Consider the following 12,508-nt stretch of genomic DNA (forward strand, 5'->3'; position numbering starts at 1 on the left):
TACAAAAGTCACCAAAGTATTAAAATTAAGAGGCCACCAAGAGGTTTATATGCCTGTAAAGAAACACTCCAAAAGGCTATTGTATTTAGGGTTTTTGTTTGTTTGTTTCCATTGTATTTAATTTTATAGAGAACCTACTGAGGAGACTTAAGTGCAGTTGTTTTTTTCCCCAAAGAATTCACATTTTATTGATCATAGTATAGGACTACAATACAATGAAAATATAACAACAAAAATTATTTTATTTTTTAAAATTTATTTTTATTTAAGGTCAACTAACATAAAATGTATTATTGGTTTTGGAGGTAGAGGTCAGTGATTCGTCAGTCTTATATAATACCCAGTGCTCATTACATCACATGCCCTCCTTAATGCCCATCACCCAGTTTTAAAGAAAAGGGTAGATATGCAAAATTTTGCAGTTTCAAAGATTAGAGTGAAGGACAAGGAATCTGGTCAGGCAGCTCTTTCCTGGGTGATGGGCCACTGAAGGGTTGGAAGCAAGTAAATGTACTGAGGCTTACATTGCCGAAGAGGGAAGGGTGTGAGATCTATTAGAAAAATGTTGTGGGAAAGTTGTTTTTAATAGGTTTTAAGGGCCTCACATCTCCTAAAGGTGCCAACATAGAATCTGGCTATCAAATGATACCTGGGTATCAAATGCAGCTGAAGAAGGTACAAATGAAATACTTGCTTGGTCGATGTGAGATTCAAAGCAGTAAAGGATATGGGTGATTTCTGAGGCTTGAATATGGGGAGCAGACAAGTAGAAAGGATGGCTGGAGGTGTTTTCCAGAAGCACAAATGGAGAAGTGCAGCAATAGGATGCTCAAAGGAAATTTCCATTTGTGCTGTATTGGAGAGAGTGAGCCTAAGTATGCTTCTGGGCTTAGTTTGGGAGAGGAGCCTACAGAGAGGGAGGATGTAAAGAGGACTATCCCTCTGAATGGAGGAGCTTGGTGCAGCCCAGACTTGCCTCGCAGAGACCCCTGTCCCCAGCTCTCGGTTGTGCTGGCCCCATCCTCCATTGGCCTGCAAGGAGGCCCATCCTTAGTGTCAAGATTACTGAACACGCAGGGTCTTGGCCAGCTGGCAGAGCACAGAAGCCTAAAGTGGGTGGGACCCTCAGGCTAGGCTGCCCCTCCCCCAGCCAGCAGTGGCAGCCCCTGGGCTCTGGCACAGTTACTGTCTCCCACGGGAGAACAGATGTGAGTGTGCACTTCTTTTTCCCCCTTCTGGCTGTCCTACTTCCTACCAATAATTGTCACTGCCAAGCAAGTTGAATAAAATTGAGGTCTCTCTGGAGAGTCCTTTAATGACCTACCGAGGCCACTGGGCAAATGGTAGAAGGTCCACTCGCTGGCGTCTCCTGCCCATGGGCTGCACAGGACAGGAACATATTACAAGAGACATAACGTGGCTAGTAGTCACTCCTTGATGACATGGTCGCATGCTTTCCACCCACTATCTTCAAGTTAAGGACAATTCCACCAGTGGGGTTCCTGGCTGTTTTCAAGGATGTAACTTAATATTTATTCTTGGATCTCATCTTAAAAACAAACATCTTGTTTGCTTTGTAGGAATAAGGTGTTAATGAAAAGCCTCCAATGAGCTTACAGTACCAGGCAAAAGGGTACGGCTGTGATTATAATTAATGGTAGAAAGGGAACTACAATCAACTCCGGTGCGGCTGGCTGGTGGCGGGACGGCAGGCTGCTCCACACCCTCCATCTTCCCGCCTCCAGGGCACACGGGCTGGTGCGTTGCAGGTGTTACGCTCCGACCACCCCACCACCACCACCCCGCCGGGGCCTGCGGGGTCGTGGGTTGGGATACAGGGGCTCTTAACACTTTACGTTGGAAAAGCATTTCAGAAATCATCGTTCGTTCTACTTAATAAGATGAAAAAGTCATTCATACTACCCAACGTTGACCCTTCTGAAATAGAAGTGACCTTAACAGTTCCTTTAAAGAGGGAGCCTGAGCCTCCCTTCGCCGAGGGGCGGAGTGGGAAGCACAGATGGGCTCCCATGCTGGATTTCTCTTCTCGGGAGAGTCTAACTCCCCCAGAGGCTGCTACCTTCTCAGGCTCGTGACTTCGCACTGTTGAGTATTTTAAACCTGAAGGAAAGCAGCTGTTCTTTCCCACTCCCCAAAACGTACTCTTAATATAACAGAACATTTTTTGATGTTTTCTTATAACCTGAGACCTCTATGGTGTGTCTCTGGCATAAAAACAAAGAACACTTTGCCGGTATTATTTTCCCGTGTAGCTATTACGTATGTTTCTACTGCTTAAAAATATTTAAGGGTGCTTCTGAATCATAAATTCATAATGTATTGGATTTCAAATGTGTATATAAAATCATCTATTGTATATAGGAGACCATATGCATTGCGGGCAAATTACTAATATTCTTAATTCGAGATTAAGCCAAAAATCATGATTTTCTTTGGCATGATTTTTTTTTAAACCACTCAAGGTGGTTTTTTTCACTTGTGTTTTTATGGCAGTTTCCAACCTTGTTTTATTGTTGTGGATTTCTGGATTATGAGATTTTTTTTTTTTCCCCTTCCAAAATGTACTGGAAGGAGTAGTAGAGTTGGAAAGTTTGTAATCATCATGATATGGATGGATTTGGGCAAGAATCCTCAATAAATGTTAAAAACTAGAGAGGAATGTTTGTTGATGAGCAAGACACTTCCATGATCTTGCATTGTCTCCACACCTATTACTCGTTAATGGTCAGAATTTTTCAGTGTAAATAAATAATATACACATTTTATTCCCTATATCTTATTGTACACATCAATTTGAATTTTAATTTTGTTTCCTTTTTTAAGCTTTTTCCCTATTTTCAGTGGATTGCCCAAGTTTCTATTCTTTTGCCTTCCCAATCTGCTTATGAATAACTTCCTGTTCCTAACACAAAAGTAAACTTAGTTATCTCTATAAAATCAGTTGTATTCCACCATGAAGATAACTATCTACCCCTTTTTCCTGCCCCTAGCAAGGTGAAATCCGTAAAGTCATATTTATTCCCCAGCATTTCCCTAATCCCCACAAGCCTCCCCCAAAATTCCTGTAGTTTTAACTACCCTAGTCTACCCCTCCCTCACTGTGTGCCTCCCGGGCTCCCAAAATATTACAAGAAAAAAAGACAACTTGGAGCTCAATACTCCATGCCTCAGATGAATTCTGTGGCAAAGGGAACTTGCAGTATGATCTTGATGTCTGGGAGGAGCCAGGGGGAGAAAAAATTTCCAATTTCCCACCTGAAAACTAAAGTCACGGTCATGCAGATCTGTCTGCCCAGAAGCACATGCTTGGTGTGAGCAAGGTATGTGGTGCCATGGGAATGGTGATAGGAGACGTCTGGAGCCCTCCCTCCAAATTTCTCCTGGCTCCAAAGGGACATGTAAGATTCCCAAGAGTTGGTGCTGAAGTAACTGAGCTTTGGAGGCAAGTTCTGCCAAGACGTGGCTGGCTAAGTCGAATGGATCTGTGTGAAGAAAGCCTGTGAACTCCCTGCCAGGAAGCAAAATTGGAAATGGCTACATCTCCAAGGATCCCAGCCCCAAGGAGCAGATGTGGGAGGAGAATGATGGGGAGATTTTTAAAATACTAACTCACTGAGTTGGAATTAACTTCTCTGAAAGTTCCTCAAATAAATCTACATTTTGTGAGACCGGGCTTATAGAAAAAATTGGTTATGTCCACCTTGACCAAGTATTCAGGCTTATCACCAGGAGTGACACAAACAGAAATGTGTTTTCTGATGGGAAATATCACTCATGATATTCTTGCCAAAAGGATTTAATATGAATCTACTCAGAAGAGCAGGCAGTCCTCATTATACCTATTGTCTCAGCATAAAGTGAGTTACCTTGTTTTGGGTGGCAGTTACTAAGGTTTATACATATGTAAAAATCGGCAGAGCTATGTGCTTAATATGTATGTTTTACCATATGTAAGCTATATATCATTTTTTAAAACGGCCCTGGTTTGAACAAGTTATAGCTCCGTCACATAAAAGCATGTTAGGTGGAATAATGGGAAATTGGAATATAGAATGGAAATTTGATGATGCTACAGCAATGTTAATGTCTAAGTTGTGATAACTACAGAATTTGCATTTAACAATTGGTTAATGAGGGACAATACACAGGTGTGCTAACTTTTATATCTGGAATTTTTAAATAACATTTCAAAATAGTTGCATATATGAAAAGATCCTTTTGAAATACAAGTCAAATCATGACACTCCTCTGCTCAAAACCCTCCTATGGGTCCTGTTTCATTCAGATTTAAAACCAAAGTCCTTGTTACGACCTCCAAAGACAACGTAAGTATCGTAAGTATCTCCTACCCCATTCCTCCCACCTTCAACTTCATCTCCAGTACCCTACCTTTGTTCCCTGATCTTGTCACTGGCTGGAATGATTTTTACCCAGAAGTTAGTATGGTAAACCTTTTAAGTCACTTGGTCAAAAAAGCATACTCCAAACCCCTCTTTAAAATCACAAGCTGGGGTCGCCTAGGTGGTTCAATTGATTGTCTACTTTCAGCTTGGGTCATGATGCCAGGGTCCTGGGATCAAGCCCCACATCGGGCTTCCTGCTCAGCAGGGAGCCCGCTTCTCCCTCTCCCTCTGCTGCTCCCCCTGTTTGTGCACGCTGTCCTCTCTGTGTGTCAAATGAGTAAGTAAAATCTTTAAAAAATAAAATCACAAGCTGTTTTTCAACCCCTACCAGCACCATTTCTCCTCCCAACCCTGCTCTAGTTCTCTTTTTCTGTAATTATCTCCTCTAACATAAAATGTAATTTGTTACTTATTGTCTCCTAATAGCATAAAGGGATTTCTGTCAGTTTTGTGCACTTAGGTATCACAGTTTACTAGAACAGAGTCTGACACCTGGTAGGTGCTCAAAAAACGTTCAGTGAATGATAGATGGAAAGGTTTGAAGTGAACTGTAAAAGGAAATGGAGTGCAGGTTCCTTAGGAATCAAAATTATAAAATTGGTCCCAGTCCTCTAATGTATTGCTACATACTCAATCTAATTTTACTCAGTGTTCTATTGTCTAGGACAATAATTTGAGTCCCCTCTTGGAAAGAAAAAATGTTCTCTGTTGTGTTTAGCGCCCAGAATTCTGTTTTCTATTCCCACTATGTCATTCCCTCTAAAGTACTATTTTAGAAGGTCTCTAGCAAATTCTAAACTTAGCAGGAAGTTGTCTTTTTTTTTTCCAACTCCCCATCTTCCTGTTTTAGAATGTGAAGTCCAACAGTATTAAAAACAGCAGTAATCACCCAACATTTCAATCACCATTACCTGAAGGATAAGAACATTATTGAAATTGCAATATGTTTTGAAGGATAAGAAAGGAGAAAGAACTTCGGTCCTGGGAGGAGACAGGGAGTAGGGGGAGATACTGGCTTACAAAAATGACATAACTGGGCCCAGAAGACCCTTCATTAGGAGGATTAACTTCGGTTATCTTGTTTCTGGCTATTGACATAGCTACATTGGAAGTCTTGGGAGGAAGTAAATTATTCCAAAAGTGTTATTAATCTGTTCTGAGTCCATTACTTAAGGGAATATTTCCCTGAGAAAGAGTTTTGAGTTGACATCAAATTGAAGGGCAAATAAGCATTAAATTGAAAATGAGAAGAAAGGAATTCCAGCCAGTGGGAAGGGCCTGTGAGGATCCTGAGGTGAGTAACAAAAGAAATGGAGGGCCAGTATGTTGGGTGTTCAGAGTCTGGGAACATAGGTATGGGTTGAAACTGGAAAGGAATGGAGGCCCAGGTTACATAAGATCTTTGTTTTGTCTTTATCCCAAAAAACAAAAGCCTTGGGGCTCCTGGCTGGCTCAGTTGATAGAGCGTGTCACTCTTGATCTTGGGGTTGTGAGTTTGAGCCCCACGTTGGGTGTAGAGATTACTTAAAATCGTTTTAAAAAAAAAAAAACCTAAAAGACCCTAGAGCCTTTAGAAGTTCAAGGGGCTGGGCTGAAATGTCAGATTTGCATCTTGAAAAGATTATTTGCCTCTAGTGACCAGAAGGCAGAGGGTGTATTACAGAGGAGACCAGTTAAGTCTTTCTAGCAATAGATTTTAGCCACTTTGACTCTGGTAGAGATAGCTGGAGGTAAGCTTGACAGGACTCATTATTGACTGGATATTGAGAGTAGGCTAATGCAGAAAGAAAAGAAAAGTGATTCTAAAACTGGGAATCAGCTATCAGTTTTCAAACTTACCAAACTGTACACCTAAGATCTGGTTGTTGGATATTAAGATCTGGATATTCAACCTGAAATTTTTTTTTTTTTTTTTTTAAGATTTTACTTATTTATTTGACAGACACAGTGAGAGAGGGAACACAAGCATGGGGAGTGGGAGGGGGAAGCAGTCTTCCTGTGGAGCAGGGAGCCTGATGCAGGGCTCGATCCCAGGACCCTGGGATCTAGTCCTGCATTGGACTCCTTGCTCAGCGGGGACCCTGTTTCTCCCTCTGCCTGCCGCGCGCCCCCCCCGCCCCCCGCTTGTGCTCTCTCTCTCTCTCTGACAAATAAATATTTGAGATAGAGCACAGGTGGTGGGGAGGAGCAGAGAGAGAGGAAGAAGCAGACTCCCCACTGAACAGCGACATGGGGCTCAATTCCAGGATCTCACTTACCTGACTAAGCCACCCAGGTGCTGCAATTCTACCTGAATTGGGAAAAAAAAAAGTTTAGAGATCAAGAAGGAAATGGTGTCTGTCATATGACTCTACTCCTAGGATTCTGTTCAGAGACCTCAGAGCCATGATAGATGACAAAGAGGAGGACCCCAATACATCAAGGGGATTTTTAACACTGAGGAGGGTTATAAAGGAGGTTCACAGAGACTAGATGAGAGTTCCTCCACATGCAGCTCTTAATGCTGAAAAACAAAGGTCAGAACTTTCTACATTCTGCTCTTTCCTCAAAGCCCTGCTTAAATCTTACTTCTTTTATAACCTCCTTTGATATGTTCCAACTCTTAAAACTACCTTTTTTCTTTTTCATATTGGATTGGAAATTACTACATTTTTTTTTTTTTTTTTAAGATTTATTTATTTATTTTGAGAGAGTGAGAATGAGAGAGAGAGAGAGAGAGTACATGAGTGGGGGAGGGTCAGAGGGAGAAGCAGGCTCCTCGCTGAGCAGGGAGCCCGATGCGGGACTCGATCCCGGGACTCCGGGATCATGACCTGAGCCGAAGGCAGTCGCTTAACCAACTGAGCCACCCAGGCACCCCGGAAATTACTACATTTCTTATTGTTAAGAACACAAGAACCCCAAGCTTTTGGGGTAGTTAGATATAAGTTCAACTTCCCATCATTTTTTAAAATTTTTTTTGGTGGGCAGCAAAGCAAAGTTTATTGGTGATAGTACTAAGCTCCAAAAGGGTGGGGGGGGGTGCGGGGAGGACCCCAGAGAGTTGCCTTCAACTTCTCATCCTTGAAGCTCAATTTACAGATTATTTGAATGAAGATAACAAACCACCCTTGCAGGGTTGCTAGATTCAAAAAACTCATGCATGTAAAAAAAAAAAAAAAAAAAAAAATCATGCATGTAAAACAATTACAGTGTTAGGCAAGTGATAGATACTCAGCCAAGAGTAATTGCTGTAATTCCTATTGTGTTTTGTCTCTATCTTTGTTTCCTGAACTGAGGTGGTCTGTAATTAACAGACACATATTAGCCATTTCAATAGTTGTGTGGCTTTGGGAATTTATTTAATCTCTTTAGCTTTCTCAGGTTTATTGAAGCATAATTTACATACTGTGAAATTCATCCATTTTAATGCATAGTCTTATAAGTTTTGGCAAATGCATGTAGTCTTTGTAACTACCAACACAAGATATAGAGCTTTAATCATTCCAGAAAATTCCTTCTGGTCTCTTTGTAGTCAACTCCTACCCCCTCCCAGCTCCTGAAAACCAATGATCTATTTTCTGTTCTTACAATTTTGTCTTTTCCAGGATGTCTTGTAAATAGAATGAGTCTTGGTTCTTTAATTTAGTATAATACATTTGAGATTGACTCATGTTTCTGTGTGTGTCATTAGTTTGTTCCTTCTTATGATGAATAGTAGTATTCCATTATATAGATGTACTATAGTTTATCTATTCACCAGTTGAAGGATATTTGGTTATTTCTAGGTTTTGGCGATTACAAATGAAGTCCACTATTAACTTTCCTATGTAGTTTTTATGTGAACACTCAAGTTTCACTCATTTGGGATAAATATCCAAGCAGGGAGCTTAGTCATATGCTAAGTGTATGTTTAGCTTTTTAAGAAACCGCCAGGGGTGCCTGGGTGGCTCGGTTGGTTGGGCTATTGGGTGTCCGACTCTTGATTTGGCTCAGATCATGATCTCAGGGTCATGAAATCGAGCTCTGAGAGAGACTCCATGCTCAGCGGGGAGTCTGCTGGAGATTCTCTCTCCCTCTACCAGTCCCCACCCCCCCCACTCCCCCCATTCTCTAAGATAAATAAGTAAATCTTTGAAAAACAAAACTGCAACAGTTTTCCAAAATGGTTGCAACATATTGTCTTCTCACCAGAAATGTATGATATCCAGTTGCCTTCTTTCCTCACTGACACTTGATATGATCCATCTTTTAAATTTTAGCCATCGTAATAGGTGAATAATGGTATCTTATTGATCTTATTGTGGTATTAATTTACCTTCCATATAGCTTCTCGGTGGAGTGGTTGTTAAAGTATTTTGCCCCCTTTTTATTGAATCATTTGTTTTCTTATTATTCAGGTTGAGGAATTCATTATACATAAATTTAGAATCAGCATGTCACCTTTCACAACAAAAATCCAACAGGGATTTTTTTCCTACAGGGATTTTTGATGGCTTTTCTGGGCCAGTGAATAATGGCAAGAGCGGCATGTTGTAGGCCCAACAGAATGGGAGAACTCTAGGAAAATGATACTTGGTATTGTGTTTTAATGTATCAGGGAGAGTTTTTCTTACATTTAGTTATGTTCCTCTGTAAGAAAATACCTAGACTTGGGGCTTCTGGCTGGCTCAATCAGTAGAGCATGTGACTCTTGATCTTGGGTTTGTGAGTTCAAGCCCCATGCTAGGTGTGGAACCTATTTTAAAGAAAAGATCTAGACTTAAGTAGAATGCAGCAGTGTGTTAGGAGTTCTGCAAAGTGGAAGAAGGCAATAATGGAATGCAGTTGGGTTGTATGCAGTGTGGTGTGTGTTGCGAAATGAAGGCAATTGTCAGCTGAGTATTTCTGTGCTAATTTACTAAGCCTCCATTGCCTTAGTTAATATAACACAGCTACAATCTGATGCAATGACCTGACCTGTGGGTAGAGGCTACAAAAACAAAAAAGATGGCAGATATGTATGTTGGGTAAAGTGTTAATGACCTCCAAAGATTAAGGGAGTAAGGAGTGTTAAGACCTAGGTTTGACTACTGGCTAGGCTAAAATAGTTGCTAGCTGATATTGAGTATCTGTTACCTAAATGACAATAATCATAATATTTATCTCAAAGGATTGTAAAGATTTAATGAAGAATTATATGTAATACACTTCAAAAGTTGTGGTCTATGCAAGCATGATGTATAACTATTTCATTAAAATCTTTCTTAACTTCTGTTCTTTCATATCAAGTTGCCCCAAACAGAATACTTCCCTGGCTGACCAGTGTGCCTCCCATGGATGGGCTATCTTGGGATACTTTATGTAGCTGGTGCCAAAAAAGAACTTGAGTACTGATAGCAGGCTTAGTAAATTGGGAATTTGTGTTGCTCAGAACAAAGATGGGAATGTGAATCCTTTTATTAACTTAGACTGTTTATACATGCATATTTTTTAAAAAAAGTCACTTGTTTGGAAGGCAGTGATAGTATAAAGTCATAATTCTTATAAGGAATTATTTTGCCTAATTTTGTATAAAGCAAGGCCAGAGAAAGCAGAAGGCTATAGAGGGGGAGGACATTATTCTTGGTCTCAACTCCCATACGTTACTCTCTCCACGGTCCACCCTGCTTCCACCTGTTTTGAACTATGGAGATAAATAACATTCATTTTTTTTTTAATGGAGTAGCACCACATTTTTGGACACTGATCACAAGACCTGCTTGCAGAATATGTTCACCTCAGCAGAAGGGTCCAGAAATTGTCATATTCAAGAAGAGGCTTGATATTGGCCAGTTTAGCAATGCCTCAGCACAGATGCAATACAGGGAAGAAGACTCAAGTGGCCACAACTTGTTGACATGGCTAAAAGGATTGTGATAAATAACCCAGACCAAGAGGCTGCATGATTATTATGTTCAAGGAAGAGATTAAGATCAGAGAACCATAGAGCAGTAGTCTTCACTACTGTTACTACCACTTCCCAGTCCCTAGGGTGCCTGGCTGGCTCAGTCAGTAGAGCATGCAACTCTTTTTTTTTAAAGATTTTTATTTATTTATTTGAGAGAGAGAGAATGAGAGAGAGAGCACATGAGAGGGGGAGGGTCAGAGGGAGAAGCAGACTCCCTGCTGAACAGGGAGCCCGACGCAGGACTCGATCCAGGGACTCCAGGATCATGACCTGAGCCGAAGCCAGTCGCTTAACCAACTGAGCCACCCAGGCGCCCGAGCATGCAACTCTTAATCTTGGGGTTGTAAGTTTGAGCCCCGCATGGGGTGTACCTATTACTTAAAATCTTAAAAAAAAAAAAATAGTGCTAATCAGAAAGAGGGAAGTAGCTCAAGTTTAAGCTTCAAATAGAAAGGAAGTGATGGATGAAGCCACTTACCATTTAACAGTCCATAGTTTGGAAAAGAGTTTCCCATAAGGCATCTCTCCATTTGCCATAGCTCACTTTTTACGGGCAAATGTCAACATTTTTCCTAAATTGATTTTTTTTTTAAAGATTTTATTTATTTATTTATTTGAGAGAGAGAGAGAGAGAGAGAAACAGCATGAGAGGGGAGAGGGTCAGAGGGAGAAGCAGGCTCCCCGCTGAGCTGGGAGTCTGATGTGGGACTCGATCCCAGGACTCCGGGACCATGACCTGAGCCGAAGGCAGTTGCTCAACCAACTGAGCCACCCAGGCGCCCTCCTAAATTGATTTCTAAGCCAAGTAATTTGGCTCTGTTCTTTACCCATCGTTGAGTGTAATTATAATTTCAGAGGGAAATATAAAGTGTCAATGTGCTCAGCAGAGGAGTGCCACAACCTGAGTAAACCCAATTTCTCTTCCCTTTCTTCAAGACATTCAGGCAAAGAAAGTATCCCATTATGATGTGGTAATCATGCAAAGTGTCCTTCAGCTCTGTACTGCAGGGAGAATAATTGGTTAGTGGCCCCAACTTTAGCTTAACCACCATGGAGTACATGCCTACGCTAAAACTCCTATCTGCTATTCCCAGCCACTAAGTGTAGCAGGAACTCTAAGGTAGGGTCAGTTTTGGGCTTAGACTCGGGGACTCCTCGTCAGGCTTGCAAAACCTTTCTTGCAACTACACTATAGTTCAAGACTCTTCCTCCCAAACTCCCTTCCCTCTCCTTCACAGGGGTCACCTTCATCATGCTCTGACATCTCTCCTAGCCTGCTGGCTTCTTTCTCCTTTTCCCTCATAGTTGTTTCCTACGGCAAACCTCTTGCGTACCTAATCTTATTCTGGCATCTGCTTCTTGGAGGACATGAACAAAAACATATGGTGCCAGGAACAGTTGAGAAAATTGATAAGATGGGATGCTGGACCTGGCTCATTCACCTGCTGGTGAACAAAAAAGGACCAATTCTGAGTGCTGTGTAAGGGATGGTTAGTCCCTCACACATAATGGTATTCAATTGCTAGAGATTTTAGTGGAGGTGACCTGGAAAAAATGTTCTAGTAGAGGAGAATGCCCTTACAAATGCAATAATTCAGGCATTTGGAAAATATAGATGTTAGGGGGTCTACAAATACAGTGGAGTTGGCTGGTTACTGGTAAGTTGTATTAATGCTCATCAATGTGATAATGAAGAACTGAAGGCCAGTAAGAAGTGTTGAAAGACTAAGCATGAGATGTAAAAGCCAAAGAGGTTCTTGTAGTTACAGAGGCCCATATCTCATGTTGATAGAAGAATGGACAGAGCTGAGCTGCAAACAGAAGCTCTGATAGCTAAAATTGCAGGACTACAGAGACTTAAAATTTTAGCAAAGGCTGGTCTGTTGTGCTAAAGTCAGCAACCTGGGTAGGAAAATCTTGGACCCTTAAACACTGGGTGGGTTGATGCTGAAAGTGTCAATATGTTATCTGAGGCCACACACCCACCAGAGGATGTTCCTCAGGAGGGGAGAGAGGACCTAGCATTCACCAAGGTCATAAGAAACATGCTGGAGAGGGGTCATGAGCATTGCCAAGAAGATCAGTGGTCCTCTACAGAGATGGCTGATCGTAGGTGAGGCAGCCATAGAACTGGGCTTGCTAATGTCATTCTGGGGATGGTGGGCTCTGAAATAAA

The sequence above is a fragment of the Leptonychotes weddellii genome, chromosome 1 (genome assembly GCF_054177405.1).
Source record: "Leptonychotes weddellii isolate Sample4059 chromosome 1, ASM5417740v2, whole genome shotgun sequence".
Taxonomy (NCBI): Eukaryota; Metazoa; Chordata; class Mammalia; order Carnivora; family Phocidae; genus Leptonychotes; species Leptonychotes weddellii.